This window comes from Psammomys obesus, unplaced genomic scaffold (assembly GCF_907164565.1).
Source record: "Psammomys obesus unplaced genomic scaffold, mPsaObe1.curated_primary_1811, whole genome shotgun sequence".
NCBI lineage: Eukaryota > Metazoa > Chordata > Mammalia > Rodentia > Muridae > Psammomys > Psammomys obesus.
In genome coordinates, this window is record NW_026594216.1 from 3644002 (window position 1) to 3664530 (window position 20529).

At 39.6% G+C, this 20529-nt stretch overlaps 1 protein-coding gene across 7 annotated transcripts in view; it reads right to left on the minus strand.

Annotated features, from left to right (window-relative positions):
• Positions 1-20529, minus strand: part of Ntng1 (netrin G1) — a 359263-nt gene that overhangs the window by 142110 nt on the left and 196624 nt on the right. The window lies entirely within an intron of this gene.

The window sequence follows — 20529 nt, forward strand, 5'->3', positions numbered from 1 at the left end:
TTTCTTTCTTTCTTTCTTTCTTTCTTTCTTTCTTTCTTTCTTTCTTTACATTTACATTTACATTTACAGAAAATTCATCAAATAGAGAAGATATTATTTCCCGTAGTAGAGTTCTGGGATTATATGCCGTGGAGTCTGTCTGAGTCCCAGTTTACTGCTTTGTAATCCACCAATTGCTGTGTTCTCACATAATTTATAATGTCATTTCAAGTAAACTAAATGTAATGGGTTGCTTTTTTGCTTCTTAATGTAAAACCATGTTATTCTTTTTTGTATGTATGTGTGGTATGCATGCATGTATGTAGATGTGCTTGAATGCATGTGAGTTCATGTGTGTGTCAGAACATATACATGCGAAAGGCCCAAAGTTGACCTCAAGTGTTTTCTTTTTTTTTTAATCTATCTCCTCATGACACACTGAGATAGGGTCTCTCACGTAAACCCTTTGGCTATTTTATATAGCTAGCTTGCTTCTGGGACTCTGTCTCCTTCACCAGAACACTAGATTACAGGCCAGCTACCATATTTACCTCTCTTTTATGTCGGTTCTAGGAACCCAAACTGGTCTTCCAGCTTGTGGCATACGTGCTTTACCTTCTGAGCCATCTCACTGGCCCCCAAAGTTAGTCTTAAGATAGAAAAAAAGTCAGTATCAGATTCATAAAAGACCCCTGTGCCCAGACTTTTTGGATCGGTTGCTGTCTTTGTGGAGCTCCTGATACTCCACCCGAAGACCACTCATGGAGATGACCTGGAACCCCTGCACGGAGGTAGCCTATGGAAGTTCAGTGTCCATGTGACCTCCATAGTAATGGGGACATGAACTGATTGGCCTGCTCTTTGATCACCTCCCCCTGAAGGGAGAGCAGCCTTACCAGGCCACAGAAGAAGACAATGTAGCCACTCCTGATGAGACCTGATAGACTAGAATCAGAGGGAAGGGGAGGAGGACCTCCCTTATCAGTGGACTGGGAGAGGGACAGGGGTGGGGAAGAGGAAGGGTGGGATTGAGAGTGGAGGAAGGAGGGAGGTACGGGGGGGATACAAAGTGAATAAACTATAATTGATAAAAATAAAAATAATTATGAAAAAAACATCTGTAATAGCTGTAATCAAACGTTTATTGCAATGTCCAAGATGGATCTCATTCTCTTTATAATTACAGAAATTTGAGCCTTTCAATCCTATTTGTGTGTGTGTGTGCATGTGTGTGATTCTGTTACACATTTCAAGATTTTATAGATTTTACTTCCTCAGTACTGAGGTAATAATCTGCTCATCATATTTGTTATCAATACTACACACCTTTTAGCAAGTTTAATCTTGTTCTTTCAATGAGTCTCCCTGGGGCACAGAAAAGCCTCATCTGGAAGTCTGTGGCCTTATGACTTCTCAAATCTTCAGTGGCTGAAGCAATGACACAACTCTGAGAACCAGAGAGTATTTAGGAGCCCTGGTGAAGCTAGCAACCCACCTCTGCAGCAAGACTTTCCAAATCATTCACTCTGCAGCCTAAAGAATACTGTTGAAGAGTCTCAAGGACCAAATATGCCAGAGCTTTCATGAGACTGGTTCTCCAATCAAGAACCATGTACGAATATAACCTAGAACCCTTGCCTGGATATAGCCCATGGTAGCTCAGTATCCAAGTGGGTCCTCTAGTAAGGGGAACAGGGACTATTTCTGACATGAACTCAATGGTGAGCTCTTCAACACCCGCCCCCCCAAGGGAGGAACAGCCTTGCTAGGCTACAGAAGAGGACATTGCGGCCAGTCCTGAAGAGACCTGGTAAGCCAGGGTCAGATGGAAGGGGAGGAGGTCTTCCCCTATCAGGGGACTTGGAAAGGGGCAGGGAGAAGATGAGGGAGGGAGGGTGGGATTGGGAGGGAATGAGGGAGAGGGCTATGGGTGGGATACAAAGTAAATAACCTGTGATTGATATAAAAAATTTAAAAAAATTACTTAAAAAAATGAAAAAAAGAGTCTCCTTGCATCTTTAAAGTTTCCCTCCAAATCTCTTCCTCCATCCCTCCCTCTGTCCTTCCCCTACTTCTCTCTCTACCTTGCTCTCTTCTTTCTTTTTTCCCTTCCTTCATTCTAAACACTTTTTCAGACAAATAAACATCACCAGTTTTTTTGTTTTGTTTTTGTTTGTTTGTTTGTTTTTATAGTATAGTCTCTCCCCCAAGTCCTTTTTTTCTAGCTTATACTGTTACACTTTCCAATATTTTCTTTCACTCCATTGGCTGATTTTCTGCTCTATTCATAATGCCCTCTAAACACACAGAATTTTAACTTGACAAAATTCAAATCAAAAAATTTTCTTTTGTTGACTGTTTAGTGTCATATCCAAGACATTTTTGCTGGATTCTATTCCATGATATCTTACCATGTATTTTTCTTTAAGTGCTTAATAGTTTTAGCACTCATCTCTAGGTCATTGATCCCTTTAAAATTAATTTTGGTATGTAATATAAGACTAAGGTATGCCCCCCTCCTTTTCCTCTCCTTTCTTCTTTCTTTCCTCCCCCTCCTCAGCTCATCTTCCTTCTCCGTCTTCCTTGTCTTCTCCATATTCTTGTCCCCCTACTTGTTAATGTCCAGTTTTCCAATGCCATTTGTTGAAGACTGCCCCATTCTCACTGAATAGTCTGTAAAGCTACTAAAATATTTTGTAGCTGTGTGCCATGGTATTCATTTACCCACATCTTCTCACATATACATTGGTACCTGAGGCAATCAAATTGTATTCCTTAAGTTTGAACCATGGATTGAAATCTGAAGCTTTGCATGTCTAGTGTAGTTGGATAAAATAGCATACCAAAACCCAGAAACAAAACAAAATAAACAGGTTTTCCTTCTACTCACTTGGTCTTACGTCTTATGTGTAAAATAAGTAAAGGAGGGCACAGGACACTATAGCACAGAATACCAATATGCCCAGTGATTATTTAGGTGATGTACAAAAGAATGTTCCACAACATTTCACTCTAGCCTTTAATACTCATTTACTGAATTCCTAAAATGTGCAAGCCCCAGTCTAGGTTTCATGTCAGCCAGTAAAACACCAGTGCATTCTGGGTCTCGATTCCAGTTATAAAACAATATTACTCTTGGCCAATTCACTCAACTATATTCTGTTTCGGTCTGAAATGAAAGTTAGATAAAATTATTTTTGTAATTTCTTTCAGTTCTAAAATAAATGATTTTGTAATGTTATGACTCCCTATTTGGCACACACACTGCCTGTATAAATCCAGTACAGGAGTTCATCACGTCGTCTGTCTACAACCTGCCAAATCTCTGACCTCTTAGACTCCCCCTCCCGTCATTTCCTGGCCCACCCTCCCCCCCATCTGTTCCCTGTTTCCAGCAGCCCTGAAGGATCTATAATTATACATGGATGTCACCAATATGTTGGTGACAGCCTTGCTTCCCTGATATTCTGGTAGCCTCAAATGAGTGAAAGCAACCAGGACAGCAACATGATTCTGAGACAAGGTGATATACCTTTGGCTTTGTTTTACTGGGATCAAATTTGTGCAATGAACTAAAATTAGCCTGTGAGTTTAAGAATATCACCCAAAGAAAATGTAAATATGTATTAATTACTGGTTACTCTTAATTTCCTTTAAACACACAATTTTAGCTTGCTGCTACAGAATGTGAAGAGCTCATACTCAGAGAGCTCAAAAGCCATTAGCATCTCTATTTATCTTAGAATACACCAGATTGCACCACTTGGTAGTTCATATTTTATGACTATGCTGAGGCTCCCATCATAATTTCTCTATCCTAAACCAAAATAGAACAACAACAACAACAAAGAAACCTCTTTATCTATTCCAGTTTGGTACTTAATTTCTAATGATTTTTTTTTTAAAGATACTTGGTGCTTTGTAAGGTAAAAATAAAATGCAGCAAAAATTGATGAAAGTCCATATCAAAGCTACCTTTTCACCTAATGTAGTAACAATGTAGAGAGAATGATAACTAAAATTAGCCTGCTCTGAAAATCAGTCTGTTCTTAGCACTTTTTAAATACACAGGCATGCGCATATGCGCGCACGCGCGCACACACACACACACACACACACACACACACACACACACACTTCAGCTAAGTATTTTTGAAGGCTCTAACTTAAATAAAATGGCCATGTTCACTGTAGTACATCTCAGGACCTTTACCCTATACTCCATATTGTGCTTTTCAGAGAGAAACAGGTGTGAGGATTTCTCAAATATATTTGAGCATTGGGATGTTTGTGGATTAATTCTAAGGGGTATGGCAAAATACTCTCATTTTATAGACAGGAGACACTACTGTTTCTTTTGACTGATTCTTAGTTCTCCAGGAATGATGAGCACGACCTACGTCTTTTTGACTCATACCCAATGCTTCATTGAGATAAACAGTGATCTAGAAACCTGAATAGTGTCCCTTATTCACTCACTGTGTTTTCAGCACAGTATCTGCTATACTAGGCACAACCTCAGTGTGAGAAAGAGCCATAAGGGTACCTATCCCAGTTTTGATGCTTTGTTCAGAATCTTTGGTTCAGTGTGATTTTTTGAGGCTGTTACGCCATTTATTTTAAGCATGTCTCCCAAGTCAACAAAATGATTTCTAAATCATCTCTCCTTTGCCTGTTAACTTCATTTCGTAAAGAGGGATAAAGAAGGAAGAGGATGGGAGGGGGCACCCAGATGACAGGAGGGGGGAGGTTATAATCAGGATGTAAAGTGAATATAAAATAATTAAAAATAAATAAAATTAAAACTAAGTAAATAAATAAAAAAGAAAAGAGAGTAGGAAAAGGAAGATAAACTAGGAAGTAATGGAAGCAATTCCACAGCAAAATGACAATGAAGGAAAATTTTAAAGATGAATAAGCTCAAAGGATTCAAAGACTTTTTAAAAAATGAAAGGCAAACCAACAATGATGAGTTTGTATGCATCGAGGTAACTCCTGATTAAACTGACATATTACTTCTAAGGGCAACTTGGTGACTTGACATAGGTGGACCTCTGCTGCAAGGGAATCAATATATCAACTCCCAGAATCAAACTGCAGCAACAAATGTTTATTCTTGCATTTGGAAGCTAATGGGAAAGGTCTTTTTACTGAGGGATTGTATATAGGTCTACAAAACTCTCATAGTAAATATTAGATCATGACCCAACATTCCTTAATGTACGTGGAAATTCTTCTGATCAAACAAAACACACATAAACACACCATCTCACAGCAAGACTGTTGAGGGATAATGGCAACCACTAAATTAGGAATTAGGATATAGAACATGGCTTTGCACGTTAGACAGGAGTACTAAGTTCATCCCCATTCTGTTGTTTACCACTGCTGATGTGATGGGATCTTCCCATGCAAATGTTAGGTTAAGTGGAGAGGGAAATTCTTTCACTTCTTCATTATATGGTGTTTTCTTTAAATATCTCATTTCTTTATGTAAAAAGAACTTTAATGATCTACTAACGTAAAAGACAAAACAACTTTAGCACTTGGGAATGAAGAATAAAGAGATAAGTTCCTACACTAAGTTTTGTTCCTGAATCTTAATGAGGTACATAGTTTAAATAAAGGCATTATTAGATGAATCTTATTTTTTAAATTTAATTTTATTTATATATTTGTTTATTACAATTTATTCACTTTGAATCCTTGCTGCAGCCCCCTCCCTAGTCTCCTCCCAGTCCCACCACCATGCCTCTTCTGCCCCTATGCCCCTTTCCTAGTCCCCTGATAGGGAAGGACCTCCTCCCCTTCTATCTGACCCTAGCTTACCAGGTCTCATCAAGGCTAGCTGCATCATCTGAGACTCATAGCCAGTCTTTGGACAGAGTGCTAGAATCCTTACGGAAGAAGAAGGAGATAGAAAGACATGGAGGAGACAGAAACTCCACAAGGAGAACAACAGAGCCAAAATACCTGGGCCCAGGGTGTCCTGCAGAGACAGATACTCCAACTAAGGACCATGTATGGAAAGGACCTAGACCCCCTGTTAAAAGGAAGCCCATAGTAGCTCAGTTGTCAAGTGGGTGTCCTAGTAAGGAGAAGAGGGTCTGTCTCTGACATGAACTCAGTGGCTGGCTCTTTGATCACCTCCCCCTGGGGGGTGCAGCCTTGTTAGGCCACAGAGGATCTTCTTATTTAATAGAAGAATTTCCAGAGAGAGAGAGAGAGAGAGAGATGCTTAAGAATAAAGACACAGAATATTTTGTTTTCTCCATCTATGTTGATTGAAAGCTTTGCAGGGTATAGTAGTCTGGGTTGACATTTGTGATCTCTTAGAGTCTTCATGATGCTTGCCCAGGCCCTTCTGGCTTTCATAGTTTCTGATGAGAAGTCTGGTGTGATTCTGATAGGTCTACCTTCATATGTTACTTGGCCTTTTTCCCTTGCTGCTTTTAATATCTTTTCTTTGTTCTGTAGATTCAGTGTTTTGACTATGATGTGACGTGATGTGTTTCTTTTCTGGTCTAGTCTATTTGGTGTTCTGTAGGCCTCTTGTATATTTATGGACATCTCTTTCTTTAAGTTGGGAAAATTTTCCTCTATGATATTCTTGAAAATATTTTCTGGACCTTGGAGCCTGGAGTCTTCTTTTTCATCAATTCCTATTATTCTTAGATTTTGTCTTTTCATAGCATCCTTGATTTCTTGGATATTTTGTGATTGGAACTTTTCTGATTTTACTTTTTCTTTGAGAGAAGTATCAATTTCTGCAAGTGTGTCTTCAGCTCCAGAGATTCTCTCTTCCATCTCTTGTATTCTGTTGGTGATGCTTACTTTTGTGGTTCCTGATCTTTTCTCCAAGTTCTCCAGCTCAAGGGTTTTCTCATTTTGTGTTTTCTTTATTGATTCTAATTCTGTTTTCATGCCTTGCACCATTTCTTTCGTGTGTTTGAATTTGGATTCCTGTCTCTCTACGATGGACTCTATTTCTTTGTTCATTTCCTTTTTATATGCCACTAATTTTTTCTCTACTTGTGCCTCTATTTGTTTGGCTATGTTTGCCTGTGTTTCTTTAAGGGTTTTGTCTATTTCTTCTTTCTTTACCTCCAATTATCTGACAGAGGGCTAATATCCAGTATATATAAAGAACTAAAGAAGCAGAAAAGCAACAAACCAAGTAATCCAATTAAAAAATGGGGAACAGAGCTAAACAGAGAATTCTCGAAAGAGGAACATCGAATGGCAGAGAAACACTTAAAGAAATGCTCATCCTCATTAGCCATTAGGGAAATGCAAATCAAAACGACCCTGAGATTTCACCTTACACCCCAGAATGGCCAAGATGAAAAACTCAAGTGACAACACATGCTGGAGAGGTTGTGGAGAAAAGGGAACCCTCCTCCATTGCTGGTGGGAATGTAAACTGGTTCAACCACTTTGGAAGTCAATCTGGCGCTTTCTCAGACAACTAGGAGTAGTGCTACCTCAAGACCCAGCTATACCACTCCTAGGTATATACCCAAAATTTGCTCAAGTACACAACAAGGACATTTGTTCAACCATGTTCGTAGCAGCTTTATTTGTAATAGCCAGAACTTGGAAACAACCCAGATGTCCATCAACGGAGGAATGGATACAGAAATTGTGGTATTTTTACACAATGGAATATTACTCAGCAATCAAAAAGGAGGAAATCATGAAATTTGCAGGCAAGTGGTGGGATCTAGAAAAGATCATTCTGAGTGAAGTATCCCAGAAGGAGAAAGACAAACATGGTATATACTCACTTATATAGACCTACAAGATATGATAAACATAATGAAATCTACACACCTAAAGAAGATAATCAAGAAAGTGGACACAGGCGAAGGTGATTAATCCTCATTTAGAAAGACAAATGGGATGTGCATTGAACGTATGACAGGAGTCTACCACAAAAGGCATCTGAAAGACTCTACCTAGTAGTGTTCCAAAGCAAACACTAAGACTCATAACCAAACCCTCGGCAGAATGCAGGCAATCATATGAAAGAAGGGAAGTTAGTATGATATGGAAAGGATAGGAGCTCTACAAGGACCAAATATATCTGGGCACAGGGTCTTTTCTGAGACTGACACTCAACCAAGGACCATCTATGGATATAACCTAGAACTTCTGCTTGGATGTGGCCCGTGGTAGCTCAGTAACCAAGTAGTTTTCCAAAGTAAGGGGAACACGGACTAATTCTAACAGGATCTCAAGGGCAGGCTGTTTGACAACCCCCCCCCAGGGGAGGAGCAGTCTGTTAGGCCACAGAGGAGGACTTTGCAGCCAGCCCTGAAGATACCTGATAAAACAGGGTCAAATGAAAGGGGAGGAGGTCCTCCCCTATCAGTGGACTTGGAAAGGGGCAGGGAGGAGACCAGGGAGGGAGTGTGGGGTTGGGGAGGGAATGAGGGGGCGGGATACAGCTGGGACACAGAGTTAACAAAATGTAACTAAAAAGAAAAATAAAATTAAAAAAAAATAAACATATAAAACAACAACAACAAAAAGAATAAAGACACTCTTCATAACTCAAAAATTTCAAAGATTTTTAAAAATGTGCTTGAAATCAGAATGCCACTGCCCCTAGGAAGTTGTCTCTCCAAATAGGTGTTCAAATCATCTTTTATATCCAGTGTTTTCACTGCCTGAGTAAATGCCCAGGTTCAGTGTTGCTTTTTATTTTTAATTTGTGACCATCAAATCTTTACTTTCAATGTTCTTAGTTATGGGACTTCATCCTCTTTTTAAAACAAAAGCGAATGCATTTTTTGATAATAGAATGATCAAAAATCCAGTTAGCTTGGGAAAAAAGATCCACTTAATAGGACCAGTTAATGTAACCTTGTAAAGTTGCATGATATGAAACAGGTAGTGCAGGTAGTCACTGAAGATACAATGGATACTGACATCTGATGTCAAAAGGAAAACCAGAGGCCCTCATGTGAAGGATGAGATTCCTTTAAAAAGGCTAGCACGACTCACCTTTTCCAAATTTATCCATTTTTATCTATTATCTGTTGTACTTCTGAAGTTTTGATTATGCTGTATTATTATTTTAATGAAATTTAGTTGCAGGTACTTCAACTTTCAGAGATATGTAGAAGAAAATATTCAAATAATTCATTTCATTTCTTCTCTCAGGAAACAGCATAGTAGCACCACAATTTGGCTTTGGCAGTAAAATCCCTATATCCAATATAGTAAAGTAATTTATCTCAGCCACACCCTCAAAGTCGAGAAAAATAAATGTTAAAAGGGAGAAAGCATACAAGCGAGAACAGCCTGGTGTGGTGAAAGAGCCAGCAGCCAAAATCATGGAGCCTGTGAACTCTGCACACACTGTGAATAGCAGAGATGTCACGGGTTGCCCTGCTGTTTACAGTAGGTCCTTTATGGTTTCTCTGAGTCTCCTGTGTCTGTCTGTCAAGCTCCATTCGGGCTACTGTGGATACAAAATCTTGAACCGCAGACCATTTCAGTCAGGAGACTGACTTTGACTCTTTATCATGTGAGTGATGTCAGAAAAAAAGAAGTCATAAATCGTCTGTGGTTCTCAGTTTTCTCACCTGTAGAACAAAGTTAAATCTACCTGTCCTGCAAGTCCCTTGTGAGGATCAATGGAAGGAAAACAATCAACGAGAACCTTAGAAACTGAAGGGTACACAAATGCTAAGAGTTATCACTCACATTTTGAGGAGGAGCAGCATGTTTGGCTCAAGCTGGATTTTCTCAGATTATCTCAGTTCCCTTTGGAAAGCACCTTTTAAAACCTAGTGTTCTGTGAGGTTCAGGGAATGATTTAAAAACAACCCATTTTTAATAAATACGATCCATTCATTATCAAAGTTTTACTCCCCTCCATATAGTGTAAGAATTTCTAATCCAAACCTCTTTGGAACAATACAGTACCCATTTAAGAGATTTAAGATTCTGAACTGGAGCCAGGAGGCGGTGGCTCTCACCTTTAACTGCAGCACTCATGAGGCAGAGGCAGGCAGACCTCTGAGTTTGGGGCCAGTCTAGCCTACAGAGCAAGTTCCAGGACAGCCAGAGCTTTACAGAAAACCTGACTCCAAAGAGAGAGAGAGAGAGAGAGAGAGAGAGAGAGAGCGAGCCTGAACTGGAATCTCAACTTGGTTTCCTCCCAGCAAACATGGAGTGGTACAGCACAAATACCCAGCTAAACCACAAACCGCCTAGAACTCTGCTTCAGTATTTACTCCTTATATGAAAGACACCACCCACCAGCCCAGCTATCCCTTCAGCTGACTAAGGAATTTCTCCCTCAGTTTTTGCTCAGACTGTAATTGTGTCTCAAGCCCTACTGCCTCTACAAGAGAATCTCAAACCATCGCCCTACGCTGGCTTCCAAGGATCTGAAGAGCCTATCTCGACGATCAACTTGAGCACAAGATCTGGTAGTCAATTCCACAAAATAGAAACAGAAGGTACATTACCAAACTCATTCTATGAAGCAACAGTCACCCTGATACCTAAACCACACAAAGACCCAACAAAAAAAGAGAACTTCAGACCTATCTTTCTTATGAACATTGATGCAAAAATACTCAATAAAATACTTGCAAACCGAATCCAAGAACACATCAAAGATATCATCCACCACGACCAAGTAGGCTTCATCCCAGGCATGCAAGGATGGTTCAACATACGGAAATCCATCAATGTAATCCACCACATAAACAAAATGAAGGAGAAAAACCACATGATCATCTCCTTAGATGCTGAAAAAGCATTTGACAAAGTCCAACACCCATTCATGTTTAAAGTCTTGGAGAGATCAGGAATACAAGGCACATATCTAAACATAGTAAAAGCAATATACAGCAAGCCTATAGCCAACATCAAACTCAATGGAGAGAAACTTAAATCAATCCCACTGAAATCAGGGACAAGACAAGGCTGCCCACTCTCTCCCTACCTCTTCAACATAGTACTTGAAGTCCTAGCCAGAGCAATAAGACAACTAAAGGAGATCAAGGGGATACAAATCGGAAAGGAAGAGGTCAAAGTGTCACTTTTCGCAGATGATATGATAGTATATATGAGTGACCCCAAAAATTCAACCAGAGAACTCCTCCAGTTGATAAACACCTTCAGCAAAGTGGCAGGATACAAAATCAACTCAAAAAAATCAGAAGCCCTCCTGTATACCAAAGACAAAAGGGCCGAGAAAGAAATTAGGGAAACAACACCCTTCACTATAGCCACTAACCACATAAAGTACCTTGGGGTGACACTAACCAAGCAAGTAAAAGACCTGTTTGAGAAAAACTTCAAGTCTCTGAAGAAAGAAATTGAAGAAGATCTCAGAAGATGGAAAGATCTCCCATGCTCATGGATTGGTAGGATTAACATTGTGAAAATGGCCATCCTGCCAAAAGCAATCTACAGATTCAATGCAATTCCCATCAAAATACCAACTCAATTCTTTACAGACCTTGAAAAAAAGATTCTCAGCTTCATATGGAGAAACAAAAAACCCATAATCTCCAAAACAATCCTGTACAACAACAGATCATCTGGAGGTATCTCCATCCCCGATCTCAAGTTGTACTACAAAGCAATAGTAATAAAATCAGCATAGTATTGGCATAAAAACAGAAAGGAGGATCAATGGAACCACATAGAAGATCCAGAAATAAACCCACACACCTATGAATACTCAATATTTGACAAAGAAGCCAAAACCATTCAATGGAAAAAAGACAGCATCTTCAACAAATGGTGCTGGTCCAACTGGATGTCCACATGCAGAAAAATGAAAATAGATCTCTATTTATCACCCTGCACAAAACTAAAGTCCAAGTGGATCAAAGACCTCAACATAAAACCAGATACTCTAAATCTGTTAGAAGAAAAAGTGGGGAACAGCCTAGAACTCATTGGCACAAGAGACAACTTCCTGAACAGAACACCAACAGCACAGGCTCTAAGAGCAACAATCAATAAATGGGACCTCATGAAACTGAACAGCTTCTGTAAAGCAAAGGACACTGTCATCAAAACAAAACGCCTGCCTACAGATTGGGAAAGAATCTTCACTAACCCTTTATCTGACAGAGGACTAATATCGAGTATATACAAAGAACTAAAGAAGCTGAACAGCAGCAAACCAAGTAATCCAATTAAAAAATGGGGAACAGAGCTAAACAGAGAATTCTCGACAGAGGAATATCAAATGGCAGAGAAACACTTAAAGAAATGCTCATCCTCATTAGCCATCAGGGAAATGCAAATCAAAACGACCCTGAGATATCACCTTACACCCATCAGAATGGCCAAAATGAAAAACTCAAGGGACAACACATGCTGGAGAGATTGTGGAGAAAGGGGAACCCTCCTCCACTGCTGGTGGGAATGTAAACTGGTACAACCACTCTGGAAATCTATCTGGCGCTTTCTAAGACAATTAGGAATAGTGCTTCCTCAAGACCCAGCTATACCACTGCTAGGTATATACCCAAAGTTTGCTCAAGTACACAAAAGGGATATTTGCTCAACCATGTTTATAGCAGCTTTATTTGTAATAGCCAGAACCTGGAAACAACCCAGATGTCCATCAACGGAGGAATGGATACAGAAATTGTGGTATTTTTACACAATGGAATACTACTCAGCAATCAAAAAGGAGGAAATCATGAAATTTGCAGGCAAATGGTGGGACCTAGAAAAGATCATCCTGAGTGAAATATCCCAGAAGGAGAAAGACAAACACGGTATATATTCACTTATATAGACCTATAAGATATAATAAACATAATGAAATCTGTACACCTAAAAAAGATAATCAAGAGAGTGGACATGGGGTAAGATGATCAATCCTCGTTTAGAATGACAGATGGGATGTGCATTGAACGTATGACAGGAGTCTACTGAGCGCATTGGAAAGACTCTAACTAGCAGTGTTTTCAAAGCAAAGACTCATGACCAAACCTTTGGCAGAGTACAGGGAATCATAAGAAAGAAGGGGAGTTAGTCTGATGAGGAAAGGATAGGAGCTCCACAAGGACCAAAGATATCTGGGCACAGGGTCTTTTCTGAGACTGACATGCAACCAAGGACCATGTATGAATGTAACCTAGAACCTCTGCTCAGATGTAGCCTGTGGTAGCTCAGTAACCAATTGGTTTCCCATAGTGAGGGGAACAAGGACTATTTCTAACAGGAACTCAATGACTGGCTCTTTGGCCTCCCTACCCCCCAAGGGAAGAGCAGTCCTGTTAGGCCACAGAGGAGAGCTTTGCAGCCAGTCCTGAAGATACCTGATAAAACAGGATCAGATGAATGGGGAGGAGGTCCCCCCTATCAGTGGACTTGGCAAGGGGCACGGTGGAGAGGAGGGAGGGAGGGAGGGACTGGGAGGGAATGAGGGATCGGGACACGGCTGGGGTACAGAGTTAATAAAATGTAACTGATAAGAAAAAAATAAAATACAAAAAAAAAAAAAAGAAAAAAAAAGATCTGGTAGTCATAATTGCTCCTAAGCTAAGCAATGCTACAGATCTCAGTATTCACACAATGGAATATTTTTCTACTACTGCCTTAAAGTGTTTCTCCTCTGTATTCAGATCATGTGAAAACTCATAAATCTAGATGTGTTATAACATGAGCAACTGCAAGAGCAACGTGTAGAAATTACTTAGCGCTTCTTAACGATGACAACTGTCCATTGGCAGAATATGGGAAGGAAATTCTCAAGATTATACACTTCACTTCTTATCTGGAATTCCTCAATAAACTGTGCCGTTTCGTGCATAATCTGTCCGCCTAGAATATCCATTCTATCCTGGATGCCTGGCACACTACACCACATATATCAAGGTACCATACAAATGTCAGATCCTATCAAACTTTTTAGTAGTCTTCTCTCATTAAATTAGCAGTTCTTTTATCTCAAAAGAATTCATGCAGTGCTATGAATTAGATATGGTTTGAATGTATCTCCAGGGACTTCTTGTACTGAACTCTAACCCACTGTGCAGTATTAGGAAGACAGAAATAATGATGGTTTTTAATGATAATAATAATTAAATAACTTAATGAGGCCTTGGAAGTGGTTAGGATTAGATAAGACAATCAGACTGATTGCCCTCAATTGAGTACCATTGATTTTACAGAACAGCAAGACAAGAAGTGGTACATATCCCACATTCCACACCATGTCCTGGGCTGCCTTAGTGCTATGCCTACAAGAAGGAAGTCATTAGAGGTAGCTCCATGAGCTCTCAGAACAAAAATATAACAAAACCTGTTGTCTTGAAAAGTTACCCAATTTCAAATTTGTTGAAATAATGAAAAACACAAGGAACAAATAATCAGAGCACCCAGCCCATGTTGTCTATGCCTTTCCAGGTAATGAGCTCTTTGTAAGCAGAGGCTATGCCTTCTGCACTATGTCCATTGCTAAACCCAGCATTTGCCCCACTATGGAAGATAAATATCAGCTGATAACAGGGAAAAGGCAGAGGCTATAAACGCAGAAGCTGCTAAGCGGGTGCAAAGCCCAGCTTCAATAATCAGGGTAACTGAGGACGAGAAGACACAGGCACACACACTCTCCAAAGTGTGCTGCGGTATTCTTCCTACAGGAAAAGTGAACCACAAAGATTTTAGCAAATCTACTTAAATTGTGGCTACGACGAGTGACATTTAGAGAACGTGCACAAAAACTGACACACCTTTCGTAGCTAGCAAATCAACTTAGCATGACCCTATATTTTGCATACAGTCTTTAAAACTATCTGTATACGTTAAAATTTTCACAAAGTTTTCTTTTCACATGGGTGTTTTGGCTGCATGGATGTCTGTGCACAGTGTATGTCCCTGGTGCCCACAGAAGTCAAAAGCGAGGGCATGGATCTCCTCAAAGTGGAATTATAGATACTTGTGAGTGGTCGTGTAGGAATCAGACCCCAGGTTCTCTGGAGGATCAGTCAGTGCTCTCAAATGCTTAGCATCTTTCTAGCCCCATTCACAAATGTTCTTGCTAACTCAAGATTAAATATTTTGTTACTAACTTCTTCACCATCATCCTACTTAACAGAAAACCCAAGTGGGTGACATTCAAACAGTCAGGGGTTATGAATGTTGTTGGACTCCTGAGAGTGAGAATGTAGGAGGCTTTTTTCACCCTAACACCTGGGTAAAGGAGCTTTGTCACTGACCCGTTTCATACCCTGCATTCAAACAAAGGAGACTGGGTTGCGCTGTCCTGACCTAGGCCCTCTGCGCTCATGTACAGTGTGTAGCTTATTCTTCTTGTGGGATTCCTAAAAGTGGGAGCAGGAGCTGTCTCTGACTCTGTTGCCTTCCTTTGGCACCCTTTCCCCCTATTGGATTGCCTTCTCCAGCCTTAATAGAAGAGGAGGTGCCTAGTTTTATTGCAACTTGATATGCCATGGCTGGCTGATATCCATTGCTGGCTCTTTCGTGAAGAGAAACAACAGAGTGAATGTAAGTGGGGTGTTAGGACGGGGAGGAAACTATGGTCAGGATGAAAACAAGAAAAGAAGACCAGGCTGCACATCTGCTACATATGTGTAGGGGGTCTAGCTCGAGCCCATGTGTGCTCTTTGGTTGGTGGTTTGGTCTCTATGAGCCTCCATGCACCCAGGTTATTTTATTCTGTAGGTCTTCTTGTGGTGTCCTTGGCCCCTCCTGTTCCCTCAATCCTTCCCCCGACTCTTCCACAAAACTACTGGAGTGCAACCTATTGTTTCAACCTACTGGTTGTATGTCTCTATATACATTTCCATCAGCTGCTGGAAGAAGCCATCATGTGGGTCTCCTAACAATGGGAGAGGGGCTGTCTTTGACTCTGTTACCTGCCCCTGGCTCCCTTTCCCTGAGCTGAGTTACCTTATTTGGCCTCAGTGGGAGAAGATGCATTTAGTCCTGCTGCAATTGAGGTGCTAGGGTGGGTTGGTACCTGTTGGAGGCCTCCCCTTCTCTGAGAAGGAAAGGGGACAATAGAGGAATGGGGAGTGAAGGTGGGACTGGGAGGAGAGGAGGGAGGAGGCTGGGATCAGGCTGTAAAGTGATACAATAAATAAGTGGAAGAAAAAAAAAGCACAATATATACACAAAACAAAACAAACACATAAAAAGAATGCTCAAAGAAAAGTAGAGCTTCTGTCCTAAAGTCTTCAGACTTTTAGGGGAAAGTACTGGAAGTAGGAAAACAAAGAAGTAAGTAAGTAAAGGAGTAAATAAATGAATCATTTTAGTTGGCTTCCATAACTGGCACAAGGTTATATTTCAAACCCCCCCAAAGGTGTCTAAAGTCAAACAAAGCACTGAGTCCCATACATACATGCATGCTATGTCTTTCTCTTATGTAACTTAAACCTATAAAGTTTAAGTTACAAAATTTTCACAGTATCTAACAATTGTAATCTACAGGAAATATAACTATATTCTGTAACAACACCCATTTGATACTTATTAATTACTTATTTACGGAATTTCTACCCACCATCTTCGCGCCTGACTCGATGAAAACTGGAGCAAGCTAAGCTATGGATGAGCTAAAGTGTAGGCTATTTGTTATTTTGACAGCCAGCCTGTAACGGAAGGAGAGTGGGCACTGCTTGGGATGAGCAATGAATGAACACCATTGAAAAGGTATGAATTACCTTTAGGAATGCACTTCACAAGACAAGAAATTGACATGCTGAACAGATTTGAATATTTCTTTCAATTCTACTTTCCTATTTATGTTGTTAAAGGAGAAACTTTATTACCCAATGTCTGTTTGATACATTGCTGATAATACATCTCAAAAACAAATGAGCTTATTACCAAACGCTCATTTATCTTTCAGATTTAAAAAACCTATTATAATAAATCACACTACTTCCTCAATCTTACCTCAAAGAAACAAGAAGATTGGTGAGTTTATATTCTGATAAAACCCGTGCACCTGACAAGTATTCAGGTTTTAATTAACTTAATTGTGGAAAGAAAGCTCAGAAGGAAGCTTGGTATTTGAAAATCTAAACCTCCCACTGTGTAACTCAGAAATACTTTGGACGTTATATATTTAATGACTTTTGAATTTAACCCCATCTGTATGAAAAAAAAATTGTTCAGAGCAAACATGTACTCTTCATTTTTCCTCTCACCTTTCATCTGGGTACGTTTTATTTATGCACTAGAGGAACTTTCGGCCATTAGAACCATCTTGCTTCAGCAGTTAATTAACACAAGTACCATAATTTAATACAGTTAATGCTACTTGATGCCCTTTAATGTACCTTCCATTACGGATATTATTGTAGTATTACCCTGTAAATTAAAATGAGATCAAGACTAAGAGAGTGGCTCTTTAATTAAGGCACTGGCACACTGCACTCCTCTATTATTCACTAGAGAAAATCACCCTGATTTACTGAAGCAGGACAGCCATAAGTCAGAATTAGTCCATGAAGATTATTAGGTTTATTGAACAATGTAAGTGCTATGGAGTTGCTGAGATCGCCAATAACATTGCTCTCTCTTTTTCCTCTATTATCTTAATAAATAGTCAATGAGAAGAGGTAAATGAAAGCAAAATAAGCATGTAGCAAAAGAGAAATACATTTTATGATAATATTATAGTTCCTGTCATCAGTTCAGTAGACGCTGGATATATCACATTGTAAAAGGAGGCTAAATGAGCCATTAATCTAGTGATAATCAAAACATCGCTTTTAGGTTAAATAATACTAGTCTGTATAAAATCTACGTATGTGCATTATATCTTCAACTATTTCCATTTTATTGTTTAATATTTCAAGACAGAAAATATATTTTCTGTTTGCTGTTCTACAAGTATTTATATCTTGTCTCCATAAAAATTTTATACAAATAATTCACACAAATTTCCACATTTTGTTTGGATGGTATTGGAGGTAACAAGTAGAAGAATATCATTATTATTTCTGGGTAGAGACATGTATAGGCATATAAGATTCTGTGATTGTGTGAGCATGGGATGATGGTAAAGGCAAGGTGTAGGAAACAGTGCCCTTGCTTATATTTTGGAAAAATTAGAACTTTCTCTTAGAGATCACCAACTAACATAATATTTCTATAAATGATCTGCTGTTTTAGTAAAAGATAATCAAGGACATCAATCCTGCAATTTTCAAGGGTAAAATAATATGACAGTTTCTAGGCAGGAAGGTCTCATGAACCACCATTGCTCAGCTTTCTGTTTAGTGGTTTCCATCATGAGCAAATATTCCTTACATAACTTAAAAGCTGGAGACACGCCGGAGCCATCAGGCCTTGCTTCTTTAGTCCCTCCCCCAGGACTAAAAATACTCCAGCCATCTGGTGCCTAGAGCAGTACATGCCAGCATCAGTCTGCCCTGAGGAATTTGGACAGAGTGTGGAGGTGACAGAGCAGCAGCGTTGGAAGTGCCTCACCTCTACTGGACCTTTCTCTTTTGCCCAGCTGCTTCTCACCAGCTTGCAGCTAACTGGTGAATGGAATGACAGCAGAGGTGAGACTCAGGGAAGGCAGCTTGATAGAATCTGGGTCCTGCTGACTCCTCAGAGCCAGCACAAAGCAGCTGGAGGTCATTGCTGAGGTGAGGCTTAAGAAGAAGGTGAGAAGTCTGGAGGGATTCATTGTTCTTGGCATTCGCCTTTAGGAGATGGCCTGTCCAACTCCAATGGAGCATGCATAAAACTGTCCTTAGCTCGAAAACGGGTTTTACACTTTCTTTCAAAGAATCAGAGAAAAGAGAAAGGAACTCCCATTAACAAAAAATAAGATCCAATATTGGTTAGTTCGTAACTGAAAACTTGTGAAAGGTTGCCAGTCTTACAGGGCCAGATCAGAGCTTTTGGGGTACAGTGGTCTACAGAAACTCATGTTCACATTAAGGAGTCCTCCAACTGCCAGAAACTGACCTACCTGAATTTAATATTATAAAATCATACAAATCTCAGGCAGTTCATTTAGAACTTTATTCTTTTAGCCATAGTATTTGTCATTTAATGTTGGTACACTATTTTTAAAAAATATAAAATACTTTCACATATATGCACTCAGGAAAATGAATAAGACAACATTTTAAGCTGATTGTTTTCATTCAGTTGTTCCTGAATATAACGGAGCATTTTGGCACAACATACACTCAAGTCTGAGAAGACAACTTGCCATTTCTCTAGCATAGTTTCTACTAATCTGAGCACTCCTTTCTTAACAATAAGCTCAGTGTGGGTATCAATATGCCAGGGCACAAATCTCTTAAAAATATTAACTAGCTTTCAAGATGTCATCATCTGTCATTAGGACCTTGGTTGAAAGTTGACAGTAAAGTCTATAGCTAAAGATTCCTCCCTGGTCCTGAAGAACACAACAAACAACTAAGCAGATGAGATGTCTACAAATGTATGCTGTTTTTCCACAGTTAACATCCTGCAACCTTAGATGCCACTCTAGACCCTAAAGCTTACCATTCTATCTTTATTCTCACCACCTGTGACTCTCAACAGCAGCTAATGCCTGTTTGTTCACATGTGGCAGGCAACTGTCTGAAGGAACAGAATCCCAGCACCTTCAGATTCTGAGGACTGGGCAGACCCAAGAGAATTTGAAGGCCAGTCAATTGAATGAACCATGATCTATCTGTTTAAATGTATGTTTATCCACATCTCTGTGCCAAGCATACCATTTATACACTTACTGTCATACATTTTCACATTTTAGGAATAATTCTATCCTTGTTTTCCACCCACTATCTCATGCTTCCACTCCCATCATGCCTTGCTGAATGAAAATCTCTATGCTGGTAGTTTCTGTTCATTATTGGAGTTTTTCATTCAACCACCTTCAAATTCTTTGCAACTCAATGGTAGTCTTGGTGTACTATTAAAACCAAGTATCCCTGATGATAACCTCCGGTGGTCCCTGATGATAACCTCCGGTGGTCCCTGATGATAACAACAACTGCTTTTCATCTGTCCTTGACTTAGAAAGAGTCCCCAGTTCATATTTTACTTCTGACATACTGTTTTAGTACAAAAGTGTCCGAGACGTTAATAAAGGGAATCTTACTCTTAAAGAAATGCATTTTGTTTCCCATGTGGTTTTGATTCTAACAATATAAGGGACCACAGTGTGTTGATTCTTGCTTGCACTGGAAAATCCAGGATATAATTTTGTCTCCCCTGCCTCTGTACCAGGGCAGTCAGCTTCACTATGTTGATGACTTTCGCATCACCTCACCTCGGGAGTCCCTAGCTTCAGTAGGATGAGTTTTATGTCTTCTTTTGTTTCAATGCTAAAGACTGCTTGAAGACTGACAACCACTGATAGTTTTACAAATCACTTCTGAGCCAAAGGATTTCGAACGCCTTTAGAACCTACTTGCATATTTGGTGCTCCTCAGAAAAATAACGAAATAAAAAGTGACCGACTTCACTTTGTAACTGTGGGCATAATTTTTGGATACAGTTATTATTATTATTATTATTATTATTATTATTATTATTATTATTATTATTATT